This window comes from Pinus tabuliformis, chromosome 8 (assembly GCF_031772625.1).
Source record: "Pinus tabuliformis cultivar Carrire ecotype Pingquan chromosome 8, CPIR1, whole genome shotgun sequence".
Taxonomy (NCBI): domain Eukaryota; kingdom Viridiplantae; phylum Streptophyta; class Pinopsida; order Pinales; family Pinaceae; genus Pinus; species Pinus tabuliformis.
The window spans coordinates 1,012,253,191-1,012,273,605 of NC_142294.1; the positions used below are offsets into that span (position 1 = coordinate 1,012,253,191).

The following is a 20,415-nucleotide window of genomic DNA, read 5'->3' on the forward strand; positions in this document are numbered from 1 at the left end:
TGGTTTTAAAGCATTTTCAAATGTTGTTAAAGCACTTAAACTTATTTTTGAAACATTTTAAAATGTTTTTGAAACATTTTAAAATCATTTAAAATATTTCTTAAATCAATTTAAATTATTTTTAAAGTATTTTATATTGTTTCTAAACCATTATAAACTATTTTTAAAGCATTTTAAAATCATTTAAAATTGTTCTTAAAGCAATTTAAATTATTTTTGATGTATTTTAAACAGTTTTTAAAGCATTGTAAACGGTTTTTAAAGTATTTTAAACTGTTTTGAAAGCATTTTAAAAACATTTTAAAGTACTTTAAAGTTTTTTAAATTGTTGCTAAAGCGTTTTAAAAGAATTTAAAGTTGTTTTTAAAACATTCTAAAGTGTTTTAAATTGTTTATAAATTATTTTGATCTATTTTAAATTGTTTTTAAAACGTTCTAAATTGTTTCAAAAATATTTTAAATTGTTTTTAAAGCATTTTAAGTTGTTTTTAAAGTGTTTAATTTATTTTTTTTAAACATTTTAAAGTACTTTAAAGCTTTTTAAATTGTTTTTAAAACATTTTAAAACGATTTTAAAGCATTTTCAATTGTTGTTAAACCACTTAAACTTATTCTTAAAACATTTTTAAATTTTGAAACATTTTAAAATCATTTAAAATTGTTTTTAAATCAACGTAAATTATTTTTAAAGTAGTTTTTAAATCATTGTAAACTATTTTTAAGGCATTTTAAAATCATTTAAAATTGTTCTTAAAGAAATTTAAATTATTTTTGAAGTATTTTAAATAGTTTTTAAAGCATTTTGAATTGTTTTGAAAGAATTTTAAAGCACTTTAAATCTTTTTAATTGTTGTTAAAGAATTTTAAAAGGATTTAAAATTGTTTTTAAAACATTTTAAAGTGTTTTTAAATTATTTTGAACTATTTTAAATTGTTTTTAAAATGTTCTAAATTGTTTCAAAAACATTTTAAATTGTTTTTAAAGCATTTTAAATTGTTTTTAAAACGTTACTTTAAAGCTTTTTAAATTGTTGTTAAAGCGTTATAATAGAATTTAAAATTGTTTTTAAAACATTTTAAAGTGCATTAAATTGTTTTTAAATTATTTTGAACTAATTTAAAGTGTTTTTAAAACGTTCCAAATTGTTTCAAAAACATTTTAAGTTGTTTTTAAAGCATTTTAAGTTGTTTTTAAAGGGTTTAAAATTGTTTTTAAAACATTTTAAAGTACTTTGAAGCTTTTTAAATTGTTCTTAAAACATTTTAAACGGTTTTAAAGCATTCTCAATTGTTGTTAAACCACTCAAACTTATTTTTAAAACATTTTAAAATGTTTTTGAAACATTTTCAAATCATTTAAGATTGTTTTTAAATCAATTTAAATTAGTTTTAAAGTATTTTAAATTGTTTTTAAAGCATTGTAAACTATTTTAAAATCATTTTAAAATCATTTAAACTTGTTCTTAAAGCAATTTAAATTACTTTTGAAGTATTTTAAATAGTTTTTAAAGCATTGTAAACGGTTTTTAAAGAATTTTAAATGGTTTTGAAAGCATTTTAAATTCGTGGATTTAAGACCTCTGTGGTTTATTATTTTCGACTTAGTCACCGGAGAATCCACAGTAAGAAACATTTTCTGCCAACGTTTCAAATCCCAACCTGGATCCATCATCAGGACAACTTGAATGCTTGATAGAAGAAGAGCTTATTTTAGGTTTAAATAGTAATGAGGAGAGAAAAGATGAATGTCGGCTCTCAATTTTTGATGAGAAGTTGTTGGGTCCCTATAATACTAGTGATTACGCCATTACTTTTGTAGTTATACCCCTTATTTATATTGTTGTGCCCCTATTACCCCCATATTGTTATTTCTGTGCCCCATAGAATCCCTCTATTGTTATTTTTGTGGCTTTATATTATTATTGTTAGGCCGGCTGGATTAAATTGTGACTCCTTAGACTCCTATATATAGAAAGGAGGTTTTGTCATTTGTATCATCCAAGAATTGTTCATTTATGTAATGTAAAGGAGGTTTCCCCCTCAAAGAGGTTGAATTCTAAGGCGTTGATCTATCTTTTCTATCTTTTCTTGAGCTGGTTTCATAACATTTGGTATCAGAGCTTTGGATTCTAGGGTTTCGCTGCTCCAAACAGGTCACCATGGTATTTTCGTTATAACTCTTTTGCTGTGACGTTTCAGAAGTCGCAAAAAAAACCCATTTGAGAAGCAATCGCGCTGAGCCTTGGGTCCAAATTTCAGAGCTTTTCACACGATATTTACGGAGATATGATCTGAGGAAGTTGGTCTTTTTGCAGACTCCTGAATTACATTCAAAACAGGTGACCTGGGGAAAATCGTCATAACTTTCTCTCTGGGGATCGGATTGAAATTTCGTAAGAAGGTGCAGAAAGAGGACGGATTGTAGTTGTTTGGGTGTGTGTTTCAGATTCAAAAGTTGAAACAGTGACTCATGGCATGTCGTACAAGTTCGCTCTATTGAACCAGTCTAAAAGCAAGTCACTGTGGGAGATTTCACATAACTCTTCCTTGGAGAATCCAATTTGGCTCAGAGTTGTGGTATTGGAAAGAGGACACAGAAGGCTACTACAGGTAGCAATTTCAGAACTGGATGATCTGAAATTACAGAGATAAATCAGATTCAATAACAGGCTTCTATAAAGTGAAAAAAGGTGTGTAGTTTTTTTTTAATTTTTGTGTAAGCTTGGTTTAACGAAATTCAAAGGGAATAGTAAAGCATTATTATCGATAACTAATGCCCCGACGAAAGAAAATGCAAACACCTAGTAAGGAACCTGAAAGCTCTATCATGACTCATGAAGAAGAGGAAGAAATGCTACATGATATATCAAAATTACAAGAACAAGTGCAACAAATGTCACGCTCACAAAAGCTAACAGAAGCTAAGATAAGTGGCGTGGAATCTAAGATAAATGGCGTGGAATCTAAGATAAAGGGCATGGAAGCTAATATGGAGGATTCGATGGCAGATTTGAAGATAGACTTGAAGACAGACATGGAAGAATTGAAGAAGTTGCTACAAGAAAGGGTCACTAATGGTGAAAAGGTAGTAAAGGAAACTCATGATGAGAACAAAAGAAATGTTAATCATGATTCCATAGATGCTAATGTTGGATCGAAGAATCACCATATTCCAAAAATCGATATGAGGAAGTTTGATGGCAAGGATCCCGCCACATGGATATTATAGATGGAGCAATTCTTCGATCTCAATAATGTGCAAAACGCACAAAAGGTACGTCTGGCAACTGTATATTTTGAACCAAATCTGTTTGTATGGTATCAATGGCTTTGCTCTCGTAAACAATTTATCAATTGGGAAATTTTTACGGAAGAATTGATAGCACATTATGAAGATACAAAAAGCAACACTTTTTTTAGCCAATTGATAAGTCTCAAACAAAAGGGTTCAGTAATGGAGCACATTGAGGAGTTCCAAAAATTGAACATAAGGGTAAAAGATATTCCAGAGGAGCATAGGATTTATGTGTTCATAGGGTCTTTAAAGGATAATATCCAACATGATGTTCGCCTTTGGGAACCTGATTCATTAGAGAAGGCATTCAGGTTAGCAAGAAAAATGGAAATCAAAATTATGGCAACTAGGAAGCATACCACTCACAACTATAAATATGGAAGTGTTGTTGCCCCTAGTCTTCCACAACCTATAAGGTTGACACCACAACAATTGGAAGAAAAAAGAGCAAAAGGGCTTTGTTATAGTTGTGATAGCAAATACACTAAAGGTCATAAGTGTGCTGAGAAGAAATTATTCTACATAGATTGTGAACAGGAAGAAGAAAAGGAACAAGAAAGGTCAAAAGAAGAAGATATACTCCAGGAACAAAGCCTAGATGAAGAATAAATAAATCCGACCATATCTTGTAATGCATTGGCAGGAAATACCACTCCTCAAACCATCAAGATAGAAGGAAAAATCAAGAAGAAAAAGGTAATAGTGTTGATTGATTCAGGAAGCACCCACAATTTTATTCATTGTAGGGTAGCAAAAGAATTGAATTGCTTCCTATATCCAGCACCAGAGTGTCAAGTGATGATTGCAAATGGAGGAACAATAAATTGCTCGGGAAAGTGCCATAATATCAAGCTATCCATGGGAGAATATGTATTGACTAGCCCAATGCTTTCCATTCCAATGGAAGGTGCTGATGTTGTACTAGGAGTCCAATGGCTACAATCCTTGGGTACAATAGCTTTTAAGTTTCAAGAACTTTTCATCAAATTTTCTACGGAAGGAAAGGAAGTTGAATTAAGGGGTATTTCAGGGAAACCAGGAAAGATAATCAGCTCTAATGGCATGACTAAGCTTCTTAAAAAGGAGCAAAGAGGTGTAATTGCACAATTATGTTTGCTAGATGTTTCCACATTGGAATCATCTATTTCTCCAGATCTCCAAAATGTCCTGGACAACCATTCCAAGGTATTTGAGACTCCCAAAGGTCTCCCACCTATGCGTGATCATGATCATGCTATTCATCCGATTCCAGGAAGTGTTCCTCCAAACATCAGGCCGTACAGATATCCCTATTCCCAAAAAAGTGAAATTGAACGTATGGTTGCAGAAATGCTAGAGGCTGGTATAATTCAACCAAGTCAAAGTTCTTTCTCAGCTCCAGTAGTATTGGTGCACAAGAAGGATGGATCATGGTGCATGTGTCCGGATTATAGGGAGCTCAACAAGCTCACTATTAAAGATAAGTTCCCAATTCCTGTTATTCATGAATTATTGGATGAATTGCATGGATCAATTTACTTCACCAAGTTGGATCTTCGTTCGGGATATCATCAAATTAGAATGAAGATTGAAGACATTCCGAAAATGGAATTTAGAACTCATGAGGGTCATTATGAATTTTTGGTCATGCCTTTTGGCCTTACCAATGCACCTTCAACATTTCAAGGTTTGATGAATTCAATTTTCAAACCATTCCTTAGAAAATTTATGTTAGTATTTTTTGATGATATACTAATCTACAACAAGTCTTGGAAGGATCATGTTGAACATGTTGACAGGGTGCTACAACTATTGGAGGAGAAAAAATTATATGCAAAAAGATCCAAATGTTTCTTTGGAGTCCGGGAGGTGGAATATTTGGGTCATATTGTATCTCATGAAGGAATTAAGGTAGACCCTAGCGAAATTAAAGCCATTAAGGAATGGAAAATCCCCACATCCATAAAGCATATGCGAGGATTTCTTGGGTTGACAGGGTATTATCGCAAGTTTGTTAAGAATTATGGGAGAATAGCAGCACCTCTAACAACATTATTGAAGAAAGATTCATTTTCATGGACTCCGGAAGCAACAAAGGCCTTTGAACATCTTAAAGAGGCAATGTGCCAAGCACCGGTCTTAGCTACACCGGACTTCACAAAAACCTTTATTGTGGAATGTGATGCTTCAGGAAATGGAATTGGTGTTGTTCTAATGCAAGATGAAAGACCCATTGCTTTTGAAAGTCGTCCAATCAAGGGAAAGTTTTTAAGAAAAGCTATTTACGAGAAGGAAATGTTGGCAATACTCCATGCACTTAAGAAATGGTGACCCTACCTAATGGGAAGACACTTCAAGGTAAAAACGGATCATGATAGCCTTAAATACTTTTTAGAACAAAGATTATCCTCTGAAGAGCAACAAAAGTGGGTCACAAAGATGTTGGGTTATGACTTTGAAATCAGCTACAAAAAAGGGAAGCAAAATGTGGTGGCAGATGCACTCTCAAGAAAGGATGAGGATGTGGAAGAATTTTTGTGTGCCATTTCTATTATCCAACCAGATTGGATAAATGAAGCAAGGGAGGAATGGAAGAACGACGAAGAAGTGTGGGCACTTATTCGAAAGCTACAACAAGATTCCAGTACTTCTATTACATTTAGCTGGCAAAATGATTCGTTATGGTACAAAGATCGCTTATACCTCTGTAAGAATTCCCAGCTAAAACAAAAGATTCTTATGGAATTGCACACTTATCCCTTATGAGGGCACTAAGGATTTTTAAAAACTTACCACAGGGTTAAGAAGGAATTTTTTTGGGATGGCCTTAAGTCAGATATTCAAAATTTTGTGGCGGAATGTTTGGTTTGCCAGCAAAATAAAGTTGAAACAATTAAGACATCGGGTCTATTACAACCTTTATCCATTCCAAGCCAACTTTGGGAGGAGGTTTCAGTGGATTTTATCATAGGTTTACCCAAGTCTGAGGGAAAGAGTGTCATCATGGTGGTAGTTGATAGACTTACCAAGTATGCACACTTTTGTGCATTATCACATCCAATTAAAGCCAGTACAGTTTATACTGCATTTATGGAAATAGTTCAAAAGCTACATGGAAACCCAAAGATTATTGTAAGTGACAGAGATCCCATTTTCACTGGAAATTTTTGGACATAATTATTTTCTTGTCTTAGTACTCAGTTAGCTCATAGCTCATCTTATCATCCTCAATCTGATGGGCAAACTGAGATAGTAAACAAATGTTTGGAAGGATATCTTCGTTGCTTTGTATCTGATAAACAGACTCAATGGGTCAAATGGTTGCCTCTGGCTGAATGGTGGTATAACACTTCCTTCCATACAGCAACAAAAATGACCCCATTTATGGCACTTTATGGGTATCAACCACCATCCATCACATCATATTTAAGAGAAAATTCTAAGGTTCAGGCAGTGGAGCATCACATCGAACATCAACAACAAGTCCTCCAACTCTTAAAGGATAACCTCGTGTTGGCACAAAATAGAATGAAACAACAGGCAGATCAACATCGCAGTGAAAGAAGTTTTGATGTAGGTGATTGGGTATTCCTACGGCTACAACCATATAAGCAAATGTCCCTAAAGCAAGCTAAGAAGGATAATAAATTATCACCAAAGTATTATGGTCCGTACAAGGTGTTGCAAAAGATTGGTACTATGGCATACAAATTGGAGCTTCCTGCAGCTTCTCGATTGCACCCAGTTTTCCATGTTTCATGTTTAAAGAAGGTTATAGGTGACAAGCTCCCAATTCAAACAATATTGCCAAAACTTGACGAGGAAGGAAAAATTATATTGGAACCGGAAGCAGTCACAGAAATAAGAACTCGACAGCTACGAAATCGATTAATTTCAAAGTATCTTATCAAGTGGAAGAACTTATCCGCTGAAGATTCCACATGGGAGGATGAGAATTTTATGCAGAAGTATCCAGAACTACTCAAGCGTTGAGGACAACACTTTTTTGAAGGAGAGGGACATGTTGGGTCCCTATAATACTAGTGATTACCCCATTACTATTGTATTTATACCCCTTATTTATATTGTTGTGCTCCTATTACCCCCATATTGTTATTTCTGTGCCCCATAGAATCCCTCTATTGTTATTTTTGTGGCTTTATATTATTATTGTTAGGTCGACTGGATTATATTGTGACTCCTTAGACTTCTATATATAGAAATGAGGTTTTGTCATTTGTATCATCCAAGAATTGTTCATTATGTAATGTAAAGGAGGTTGCCCCCTCGAAGAGGCTGAATTCTAAGGCGTTGATCTATCTTTTCTATCTTTTCTTGAGCTGGTTTCATAACAGAAGTCGACTGTCAGATTAATTAATTTAATTAATTATTATTATTATTATTATTATTATTATTATTATTATTATTTTATTTATTTATTCTTTATTCTTTTTTCTTTAAGTCCTTTAAAGATTTTTAAATTGCTGTTAATGCATTTTAAAAGAATTTAAAATTGTTTTTAAAACATTTTAGAGTGTTTTAAATCGTTTTTAAATTATTTTGAACTATTTTAAAGTGTTTTTAAAACGTTCTAAATTGTTTCAAAAACATTTTAAATTGTTTTTAAAGCATTTTAAATTGTTTTTAAAGCGTTTAAAATTGTTTTTAAAACATTTTAAAGTAGTTTAAAGCTTTTTAAATTGTTTATAAAACATTTTGAAATGGGTTTAAAGCATTTTTAGTTGTTGTTAAAGCACTTAATCTTATTTTTAAAACATTTTAAAATGTTTTTGAAATATTTTAAAGCATTTTAAAATCATTTAAAATTGTTCTTAAATTAATTTAAATTATTTTTAAAGTATTTTAAATTGTTTTTAAAGCATTGCAAACTATTTTTAAAGAATTTTAAAATCATTTTAAATTGTTTAATTTTTTTTTCTTTTCTTTTTTCTTTCTGAACAAAGACTAATTCTATTAAGATAAGAAAAGTATAGTATAGTCAAGCTTGCATGCAAGCAAAGCAGAAAAGCAAAGGAGCCGAAGGTGAAAGACTATCCACCTTGCTCCATAGAGACTAACATGGAGAGGGCTATAGAAAACACGGGAATACAAAAGGCTAGAACTAAGTAGATAGATCTACCCTGAGAGGGCATTTACTTCCACACGACATTTTTTACCTTTTGTCTTGCATACTATGACCCATCCAGAGGAGTTTTGCTGAGCCATGACAAGTTGTAGACTATTCTGCCCCGACGGTGAAATATCCTTATCAGAGTCTGAGCACGAAGATAAATGAGAACGTTTATGAGAGATCTGAGAGGTGGAGGGGTTTGCCGGATCAACCAAGGGAGCGTCCATCGGAATCTCAACATTCTGCCCATCTGCTACAATTTCCTCCTCATCCGAACTAGAGGAATCTATCTCATCCATAGGAGGGGGAGGCACACATGGATTCCAGCTTTTAGATTTGGGTTTGCGATTCAGATTCTTCTTTTTGTCGAGGAACTGGGTAGGAACTGGGTACAGGAATTCTGGAGGTGCCCTGTTTGATGAAAATGGCGGCAAAGAAAGGCTGTATTCTCATAATCCAAGGTTTGAGTCCAGTGGAAATCTCCATACTTGAGATTAATCTGATCCGGCAGTCCTTTGTTGATATCTATTTCTGCACAAAATCTATTGTAAGTGTAGAGTCCATTTTCCTTCCGTGAAGAATTTGCAGACAGGTAGCGTCCTAAGGTGTCTGCAATGGCTAAGAAGACAGAGACATGCCATAGATGCGCCGAAAGATTTGGGAGCCTCACCCAAATGGGAAGGGTCGAAGTCTGGAAACCAGGGGGTGAGAAAAAGCCCAGTCAAGCCCTAGAACCAAGGGCCTCCCGTTAAGGCCTTCTGGTAATATTCATTTAAGTCAAAAGCCACAATGAAGAATCCTTTTGAACATAAGTAGATCTCGCTTTTTCTAGTCCAATTGGTATGGATCCATTGGTATAGATCTGATGTGTGAGGCCAGAGGCCATTAAATATGCATATGAGTGTGGATTCTGCAAAAAGCTGATAGTGATCATCAATCCCAGGATGAGAGAGATTGATGGAAGGAATTTCCTCTGATTTGTCTACCAAAATGGCTTTGGAGCCCCAGATGGTTGGGCTACTTTCGCAGAGTGCTGCAGTTGGGCAGTGTCTTTGCGGACTGCATCTTTATAAGAGAAAGAAGGGGCAGAGGAGGTCTGCCTAAAAGAACCACCTCTTAAAAGAAAGGTAGCCACAATAGAAGCGTCCTTATGAATACTGTAAGAGGAGATAGGAAGGGGATTCATAAGTTGCTTACCCTTATATAGCAGTCTGAGGTAAGAGGAGGGGATCCCCAGCCGGTGTTCGAGTTTTTGCAAAAGATCCTACACGAGATCTGTTGCGCGTACCCATTGCATTGTTGTTTTGCCCAAGAGATTGACTTGGATCTGAAATGCATGTGTTTCTTCAGGCAGACCTGGCTAGTTCAAGAGAGGAAGCTGCTTCAGATTTGTGCCCGTCTGAGGTTGCCGCCTGACGGTTTCATGCCCACAGAGTGGGGTTTTTTTAAGGCTTCTTGTTCTTCTGGGCTTCTGATCTGTTGGTTCAAAAACAGATCTGAGCAACTGACTGCCATCCATGGTCAGGACGCCCAATCTAGATCTGTGCAGTGACCTTGCTGCAGTGTCGGTGGGGTGATACCCATTTCCAAGACCTCCAAACTTCTTGGGTTCGCAGCACCTGGGATCGGCCACGAGCAGAGTCTTGTCGTACCTGATGAGAATATCTTTGATCTCCTGCTTTGACTGCTCGTCTACGTATTTTTGGTAGAAGGCGACCAGGGCCTTGGCTATGCTCTGTCGAATAGCATAGATCTGCAATGTGTGTCCTCCACCTTTTACCCTGATTCTCATATCGACGCCGGCGAAGCGGTGGCGGCCCAGCAGAAGAATGGGTTCGAAAGCCTTGTAGCGGAGAATCTTCGGCTCGATTAGCTCAATAGGGCATCCATTGATCTTAATCAAACCTCGCCCTTGCTTGCAGTGTGTAACAACAACGACCGTCTTCTTTCATCCGAAGCACTGGACAGAATCCACTGCCGCCATTGTTTGATAGATGATCAGGGTTTTCTGCACTGAAACCCGATGGTCGATTACAAAACTTTTTCAAATCATTTTAAATTGTTTTGAAAGCGTTTTAAACTATTTTGAAAGCATTTTAAAAACATTTTAAAGTACTTTAAATATTTTTAAATTGTTGTTAAATCATTTTAAAAGAATTTAAAATTGTTTTAAAAACATTTTAAAGTGTTTTAAATTGTTTTTAAATTATTTTGAACTATTTTAAAGTGTTTTTAAAACTCTCTAAATTGTTTCAAAAACATTTTAAATCGTTTTTAAAGCATTTTAAATTGTTTTTAAAACGTTTAAATCATTTTGAAAGCATTTTAAATTGTTTTGAAAGCATTTAAAAAACATTTTAAAGTACTTTAAAGCTCTTTAAATTGTTTTTAAAACATTTTAAAACGGTTTTAAAGAATTTTCCATTGTTGTTAAAGCACTTAAACTTATTTTTAAAACATTTTAAAATGTTTTTGAAACATTTTAAAATCATTTAAAATTGTTCTTAAATCAATTTAAATTATTTTTAAAGTATTTTATATTATTTCTAAAGCATTGTAAACTATTTTTAAAGCATTTTAAAATCATTTGAAATTGTTCTTAAAGCTAGTATTTTAAATAGTTTTTAAAGCATTGTAAATGGTTTTTAAAGCATTTAAAATTGTTTTTGAATTTAAAGTAATTTAAAGCTTTTTAACTTATTGTCAAAGCATTTTAAAAGAATTTAAAATTGTTTTTAAAACATTTTAAAGTGTTTTTAAGTTATTTTGAACTATTTTAAATTGTTTTTAAAACGTTATAAATTGCTTCAAAAACATTTCAAATTGTTTTTGAAGCATTTTAAATTGTTTTTAAAGCATTTAAAATTGTTTTTAAAGCGTTTAAAATTGTTTTTAAAACATTTTAAAGTACTTTAAAGCTTTTGAAATTGTTTATAAAACATTTTAAAACGGTTTTAAAGCAATTTCAATTGTTGTTAAAGCACTTGCACTTATTTTTAAAACATTTTAAATGTCTTTGAAACAATTTATAACATTTTAAAATGATTTAGAATTGTTCTTAAATCAATTTCAATTATTTTTAAAGTATTTTAAATTGTTTTTAAAGCATTGTAAACTATTTTTAAAGGATTTTAAATTATTTTGAAAGCAGTTTAAAAACAGTTTAGAGTACTTTAAAGCTTCTTAAATTGTTGTTTAAACATTTTAAAAGAATTTATAATTGTTTTTAAAACATTTTACAGTGTTTTAAATTGTTTTTAAAAACTTTTGAACTATTTTAAATTGTTTTTAAAACGTTCTAAATTGTTTAAAAAACATTTTAAATTGTTTCAGAAACATTTTAAATTGTTTTTAAATCATTTTAAATTGTTTTTAAAGCATTTTAAATTGTTTTTAAAACATTTTAAAGTACTTTAAAGCTTTTTAAATTGTTTTTAAATCATTTTAAAATGGTTTTAAAGCATTTTCAATTGTTGTTAAATCACTTAAACTTATTTTAAAAACATTTTAAAATGTTTTTGAAACATCTTAAAACCATTTAAAATTGTTATTAAATCAATTTAAATTATCTTTAAACTATTTTAAATTGTTTTTAAAGCATTGTAAACTATTTTTAAAGCATTTCAAAATCATTTAAAATTGTTCTTAAAACAATTTAAATTATTTTTGAATTATTTAAATTATTTTGAATTATTTTAAAGTGTTTAAAATAGTTTTAAAAGCATTTTAAATTACTTTAAAGCTTTTGAAATTGTTTTTAAAACATTTTAAAACGGTTTTAAAGCATTTTCAATTGTTGTTAAAGCACCTAAACTTATTTTTGAAACATTTTAAAATCATTTAAAATTGTTGTTAAATCAATTTAAACTATTTTTAAAGTATTTTGTATTCTTTCTAAAGCATTGTAAACTATTTTTAAAGAATTTTAAAATCATTTAAAATTGTTCTTAAAGAAATTTAAATTATTTTTGATGTATTTTAAACAGTTTTTAAAGCACTATAAACGGTTTTTAAAGAATTTTAAAATCATTTTAAATTGTTTTGAAAGCGTTCTAAATTGTTTTGAAAGCATTTTGAAAACATTTTAAAGTACTTTAAAGATTTTTAAATTGTTGTTAAAGCATTTTAAAAGAATTTAAAATTGTTTTAAAACATTTTAAAGTGTTTTAAATTGTTTTTAAATTATTTTGAACTATTTTAAAGTGTTTTTAAAAATTTCTAAATTGTTTCAAAAGCATTTTAATTTTTTTTTAAAGCATTTTAAATTGTTTTTAAAGGGTTTAAATCGTTTTGAAAGCATTTTAAATTGTTTTGAAAGCATTTTAAAGTACTTTAAAGCTCTTTAAATTGTTTTTAAAACATTTTAAAACGGTTTTAAAGCATTTTCAATTGTTGTTAAAGCACTTAAACTTATTTTTAAAACATTTCAAAATGTTTTTGAAACATTTTAAAATCATTTAAAATTGTTCTTAAATCAATTTAAAGTATTTTTAAAGTATTTTATATTGTTTCTAAAGCATTGTAAACTATTTTTAAAGCATTTTAAAATCATTTAAAATTGTCCTTAAAGCAATTTAGATTATTTTTGAAGTATTTTAAATAGTTTTTAAAGCATTGTAAATGGTTTTTAAAGCATTTTAAATTGTTTTGAAAGCATTTTAAGAACATTTTAAAGTACTTTAAATCTTTTTTAATTGTTGTTAAAGCATTTTAAAGAATTTAAAATTGTTTTTAAAACATTTTAAAGTGTTTTTATGTTGTTTTGAACTATTTTAAATTGTTTTTAAAACGTTCTGAATTGCTTCAAAAACATTTCAAATTGTTTTTAAAGCATTTTAAATTGTTTTTAAAGTGTTTAAAATTGTTTTTAAAACATTTTAAAGTACTTTAAAGCTTTTTAAATTGTTTATAAAACATTTTAAAACAGTTTTAATGCATTTTCAATTGTTGTTAAAGCACTTGCACTTATTTTTAAAACATTTTAAAATGCTTTTGAAACATTTTAAAATGATTTAAAATTGTTCTTAAATCAATTTAAATTATTCTTGAAGTATTTTAAATTGTTTTTAAAGCATTGTAAACTATTTTTAAAGCATTTTAAAATCATTTTAAATTGTTTTGAAAGCATTTTAAAAACATTTTAGAGTACTTTAAAGCTTCTTAAATTGTTTTTAAAGTGTTTAAAATTGTTTTTAAAACATTTTAAAGTACTTTAAAGCTTTTTAAATGGTTTATAAAACATTTTAAAACGGTTTTAATGCATTTTCAATTGTTGTTAAAGCACTTGCACTTATTTTTAAAACATTTTAAAATGTTTTTGAAACATTTTAAAATGATTTAAAATTGTTCTTAAATCAATTTAAATTATTTTTGAAGTATTTTAAATGGTTTTTAAAGCATTGTAAACTATTTTTAAAGCATTTTAAAATCATTTTAAATTGTTTTGAAAGCATTTTAAAAACATTTTAGAGTACTTTAAAGCTTCTTAAATTGTTGTTAAAACATTTTAAGAGAATTTATAATTGATTCTAAAACATTTTACAGTGTTTTAAATTGTTTTAAATCATTTTGAACTATTTTAAATTGTTTCAAAAACATTTTAAATTGTTTCAGGAACATTTTAAATTGTTTTTAAAGCATTTTAAAGTACTTTAAAGCTTTTTAAATTGTTTTTAAATCATTTTAAAATGGTTTTAAAGCATTCTCAATTGTTGTTAAAGCACTTAAACTTATTGTAAAAACATTTTAAAATCTTTTTGAAACATTTTAAAATCATTTAAAATTGTTATTAAATCAATTTAAATTATTTTTAAAGTATTTTAAATTATTCTTAAAGCATTGTAAACTATTTTTAAATCTTTCAAAATCATTTAAAATTGTTCTTAAAGCAATTTAAATTATTTTTGAATTATTTTAAATAGTTTCTAAAGTGTCGTAAACTGTTTTTAAAGCATTTTAAATTGTTTTTCAAGCATTTTAAATTGTTTTTAAAGCGTTTAAAATTGTTTTAAAAACATTTTAAAGTACTTTAAAGCTTTTTAAATTGTTTTTAAAACATTTTAAAACGTTTTTAAAGCATTTTCAATTGTTGTTAAAGCACTTAAACTTATTTTTAAAACATTTTAAAATGTTTTTGAAACATTTTAAAATCATTTAAAATTGTTCTTAAATCAATTTAAATTATTTTTAAAGTATTTTATAATGTTTCTAAAGCATTGTAAACTACTTTTAAAGCATTTTAAAATCATTTAAAATTGTTCTTAAAGCAATTTAAATTATTTTTGATGTACTTTAAACAGTTTTTAAAGCATTGTAAACGGTTTTTAAAACATTTTAAACTATTTTGAAAACATTTTAAAGTACTTTAAAGCTTTTTAAATTGTTGCTGAAGCGTTTTAAATTATTTTGAACTAATTTAAATTGTTTTTGAAACGTTCTAAATTGTTTCAAAAACATTTTAAATTGTTTTTAAAGCATTTTAAGTTGTTTTTAAAGTGTTTAATTTATTTTTTTCTTAACATTTTAAAGTACTTTAAAGTTTTTTAAATTGTTTTTAAAACATTTTAAAACGGTTTTAAAGCATTTTCAATTGTTGTTAAACCACTTAAACTTATTCTTAAAACATTTTAAAATGTTTTTGAAACATTTTAAAATCATTTAAAATTGTTTTTTAATCAATGTAAATTATTTTTAAAGTATTTTAAATTGTTTTTAAAGCATTTTAAACTATTTTTAAAGCATTTTAAAATCATTTAAAATTGTTCTTAAAGCAATTTAAATTATTTTTTATGTATTTTAAATAGTTTTTAAAGCATTGTAAACGGTTTTTAAAGCATTTTGAATTGTTTTGAAAGTATTTTAAAGCACTTTAAAGCTTTTTAATTGTTGTTAAAGCATTTTAAAAGGATTTAAAATTGTTTTTAAAACATTTTAAAGTGTTTTTAAATTATTTTGAACTATTTTAAATTGTTTTTAAAATGTTCTAAATTGTTTCGAAAACATTTTAAATTGTTTTTAAAGAATTTTAAATTGTTTTTAAAGCGTTACTTTAAAGCTTTTTAAATTGTTGTTAAAACTTTATAATAGAATTTAAAATTGTTTTTAAAACATTTTAAAGTGCTTTAAATTGTTTTTAAATTATTTTGAACTAATTTAAAGTGTTTTTAAAACGTTCCAAATTTTTTCAAAAACATTTTAAATTGTTTTTAAAGCATTTTAAGTTGCTTTTAAAGTGTTTAAAATTGTTTTTGAAACATTTTATAGTACTTTAAAGCTTTTTAAATTGTTTTTAAAACATTTTAAAACGGTTTTAAAGCATTTTCAATTGTTGTTAAACCGCTCAAACTTATTTTTCAAACATTTTAAAATCTTTTTGAAACATTTTAAAATCATTTAAAATTTTTAAATCAATTTAAAGTATTTTTAAAGTATTTTAAATTGTTTTTAAAGCATTGTAAACTATTTTTAAATGTTTTTAAAACGTTCTAAATTGTTTCAAAAACATTTTAAATTGTTTTTAAAGCATTTTAAGTTGTTTTCAAAGTGTTTAATTTATTTTTTTTAACATTGTAAAGTACTTTAAAGCTTTTTAAATTGTTCATCAAACATTTTAAAATGATTTTAAAGCATTTTCAATTGTTGTTAAAGCACTTGCACTTATTTTTAAAACATTTTAAAATGTTTTTGAAACATTTTATAACATTTTAAAATGATTTAAAATTGTTCTCAAATCAATTTAAATTATTTTTGAAGTATTTTAAATTGTTTTTCAAGCATTGGAAACTATTTTTAAAGCATTTTAAAATCATTTCAAATTGTTTTGAAAGTAGTTTAAAAACATTTTAGAGTACTTTAAAGCTTCTTAAATTGTTGTTAAAACATTTTAAAAGAATTTATAATTGTTTTTAAAACATTTTACAGTGTTTTAAATTGCTTTTAAATCATTTTGAACTATTTTAAATTGTTTTTAAAACGTTAAAAATTGTTTAAAAAACATTTTAAATTGTTTCAGAAACATTTTAAATTGTTTTTAAAGCATTTTAAATTGTTTTTAAAGCGTTTAAAATTGTTTTTAAGACATTTTAAGGTACTTTAAAGCTTTTTAAATTGTTTTTAAATCATTTTAAAATCGTTTTAAAGCATTTTCAATTGTTGTTAAAGAATTTAAACTTATTTTAAAAACACTTTAAAATGTTTTTGAAACATTTTAAAATCATTTAAACTTGTTATTAAATCAATTTAAATTATTTTTAATGTATTTTAAATTGTTTTTAAATCATTCTAAACTATTTTTAAAGCATTTCAAAATTATTTAAAATTGTAATTAAAGAGATTTAAATTATTTTTGAATTATTTGAAATAGTTTTTAAAGCGTCGTAAACTGTTTTTAAAGCATTTTAAATTGTTTTGAAAGATTTTTAAAAACATTTTAAAGTACTTTAAAGCTTTTTAAATTGTTGTTAAAGCATTTTGAAAGAATTTAAAATTGTTTTTGAAACATTTTAAAGTGTTTTTAAATTATTTTGAACTATTTAAAATTGTTTTTAAAATGTTCTAAATTGTTTCAAAAACATTTTAAATTGCTTTTGAAGCATTTTAAATTGTTTTTAAAGCGTTTAAAATTGTTTTAAAAACATTTTAAAGTACTTTAAAGCCTTTAAAATTGTTTTTAAAACATTTTAAAATGGTTTTAAAGCATTTTCAATTGTTGTTAAAGCACCTAAACTTGTTTTTGAAACATTTTAAAATCATTTAAAATTGTTGCTAAATCAATTTAAATTATTTTTAAAATATTTTATATTGTTTCTAAAGCATTGTAAACTATTTTTAAAGCATTTTAAAATCATTTAAATTGTTCTTAAAGGAATTTAAATTATTTTTGATGTATTTTAAACAGTTTTTAAAGCATTGTAAACGGTTTTTAAAGCATTTTAAACTGTTTTGAAAACATTTTAAAAACATTTTAAAGTACTTTAAAGCTTTTTAAATTGTTGCTAAAACGTTTTAAAAGAATTTAAAATTGTTTTTAAAACATCCTAAAGTGTTTTAAATTGTTTATAAATTATTTTGAACTATTTTAAATTGTTTTTAAAATGTTCTAAAGCACTGCAAACGGTTTTTAAAGCATTTTAAATTGTTTTGAAAGCACTTTAAAGCTTTTTAATTGTTGTTAAAGCATTTTAAAAGAATTTAAAATTGTTTTTAAAACATTTTAAAGTGTTTTTAAATTATTTTGAGCTATTTTAAATTGTTTTTAAAACGTTCTAAATTGTTTCAAAAACATTTTAAATTGCTTCAAAAACATTTTAAATTGTTTCTAAATTGTTTCAAAACATTTTAAAGTGCTTTAAATTGTTTTTAAATTATTTTGAACTAATTTAAATTGTTTTTAAAACGATCCAAATTGTTTCAAAAACATTTTAAATTGTTTTTAAAGCATTTTAAATTGTTTTTGAAGTGTTTAAAATTGTTTTTAGAACATTTTAAAACGGTTTTAAAGCATTTTCAATTGTAGTTAAAGCACTTACACTTATTTTTAAAACATTTTCAAACGTTTTTGAAACATTTTAAAATGATTTAAAATTGTTCTTGAATCAATTTAAATTATTTTTGAAGTATTTTAAATTGTTTTTAAAGCATTGTAAACTATTTTTAAATCATTTAAAATTGTTCTTAAAGAAATTTAAATTACATTTGAAGTATTTTAAATAGTTTTTAAAGCATTGTAAATGGTTTTTAAAGAATTTTAAATGGTTTTGAAAGCATTTTAAAGTCCTCTAAAGCTTTTTAAATGGCTATTAATGCATTTTAAAAGAATTTAAAATTGTTTTTAAAACATTTTATAGTGTTTTAAATCGATTTTAAATTATTTTGAACTATTTTAAAGTGTTTTTAAAATGTTCTAAATTGTTTCAAAAACATTTTAAATTGTTTTTAAAGCATTTTAAATTGTTTTTAAAGCATTTTCAGTTGTTGTTAAAGCACTTAATCTTATTTTTAAAACATTTTAAAATGTTTTTGAAATATTTTAAAGCCTTTTAAAATCATTTAAAATTGTTCTTAAAATCAATTTAAATTAGTTTTGAAGTATTTTAAATTGTTTTTAAAGCATCGAAAACTATTTTTAAAGAATTTTAAAATCATTTTAAAATGTTTTGAAAGCATTTTAAATTGTTTTGAAAGCATTTTAAAGTGCTTTAAAGATTTTTAAATTGTTTTTAAAGCATTTTAAAAGAATTTAAAATTGTTTTTAAAACATTTTAAAGTGTTTTAAATTGTTTTTAAATTATTTTGAACTATTTTAAAGTGTTTTTTAAACTTTCTAAGTTGTTTCAAAAACATTTTAAATTGTTTTTAAAGAATTTTAAAATCTTTTAAAGCATTTAAATCGTTTTGAAAGCATTTTAAATTGTTTTGAAATCATTTTAAAAACATTTTAAAGTACTTTAAAGCTCTTTAAATTGTTTTAAAAACATTTTAAAACGGTTTTAAAGCATTTTCAATTGTTGTTAAAGCACTTAAACTTATTTTTGAAACATTTTAAAATGTCCTTGAAACATTTTAAAATCATTTAAAGTTGTTCTTAAATCAATTTAAATTATTTTTAAAGTATTTTATATTGTTTCTAAAGCATTGTAAACTATTTTTAAAGCATTTTAAAATCATTTAAAATTGTTCTTAAAGCAATTTAGATTATTTTTGAAGTATTTTAAATAGTTTTTAAAGCATTGTAAATGGTTTTTATAGCATTTTAAATTGTTTTGAAAGCATTTTAAGAACATTTTAAAGTACTTTAAAGCTTTTTAAATTGTTGTTAAAGCATTTTAAAAGAATTTAAAATTGTTTTTAAAACATTTTAAAGTGCTTTTAAATTATTTTGAACTATTTTAAATTGTTTTTAAAACATTCTAAATTGCTTCAAAAACATTTCAAATTGTTTTTAAAATATTTTAAATTGTTTTTAAAGTGGTTAAAATTGTTTTTAAAACATTTTAAAGTTCTTTAAAGCTTTTTAAATTGTTTATAGAACATTTTAAAACGGTTTTAAAGCATTTTTAATTGTTGTTAAAGCACTTACACTTATTTTTAAAACATTTTCAAACATTTTTGAAACATTTTAAAATGATTTAAAATTGTTCTTGAATGAATTTAAATTATTTTTGAAGTATTTTAAATTGTTTTTAAAGCATTGTAAATTATTTTTAAAGCATTTTAAAATCATTTTAAAATGTTTTGAAAGTATTTTAAAAACATTTTAGAGTACTTTAAATTTTCTTAAATTGTTGTTAAAACATTTTAAAAGAATTTATAATTGTTTTTAAAACATTTTACATTGTTTTAAATTGTTTTTAAATTATTTTGAACTATTTTAAATTGTTTTTAAAACGTTCTAAATTGTTTCAAAAACATTTTAAATTGTTTCAGAAACATTTTAAATTATTTTTAAAGCATTTTAAATTGTTTTTAAAACATTTTAAAGTACTTTAAAGCTTTTTAAATTGTTTTAAAACATTTTTAAATGATTTTAAAGAATTTTCAATTGTTGTTAAAGCACTTAAACTTATTTTAAAAACATTTAAAATGTTTTTGAAACATTTTAAAATCATTTAAAATTGTTATTAAATCAATTTAAATTATTTTTGAAGTATTTTAAATTTTGTTAAAGCATTGTAAACTATTTTTAAATCATTTCAAAATCATTTAAAATTGTTCTTAAAGAAATTTAAATTATTTTTGAATTATTTTAAATAGTTTTTAAAGCGTCGTAAACTGTTTTTAAAGCATTTTAAATTGTTTTGAAAGAATTTTAAAAACATTTTAAAGTACTTTAAAGCTTTTTAAATTGTTGTTAAAGCATTTTGAAAGAATTTAAAATTGTTTTTAAAACATTTTAAAGTGTTTTTAAATTATTTTGAACTATTTAAAATTGTTTTTAAAATGTTCTAAATTGTTTCAAAAACATTTTAAATTGCTTTTGAAGCATTTTAAATTGTTTTTAAAGCGTTTAAAA

The 20,415-nt window shown here is 25.9% G+C and overlaps 1 pseudogene; it reads right to left on the reverse strand.

The window, feature by feature from the left end:
* Positions 1 to 9,765: 9,765 nt before the first annotated feature.
* Positions 9,766 to 10,389, reverse strand: LOC149238826 (small ribosomal subunit protein uS9-like; annotated as a pseudogene).
* Between the last annotated feature and the right edge of the window lie 10,026 nt (positions 10,390 to 20,415).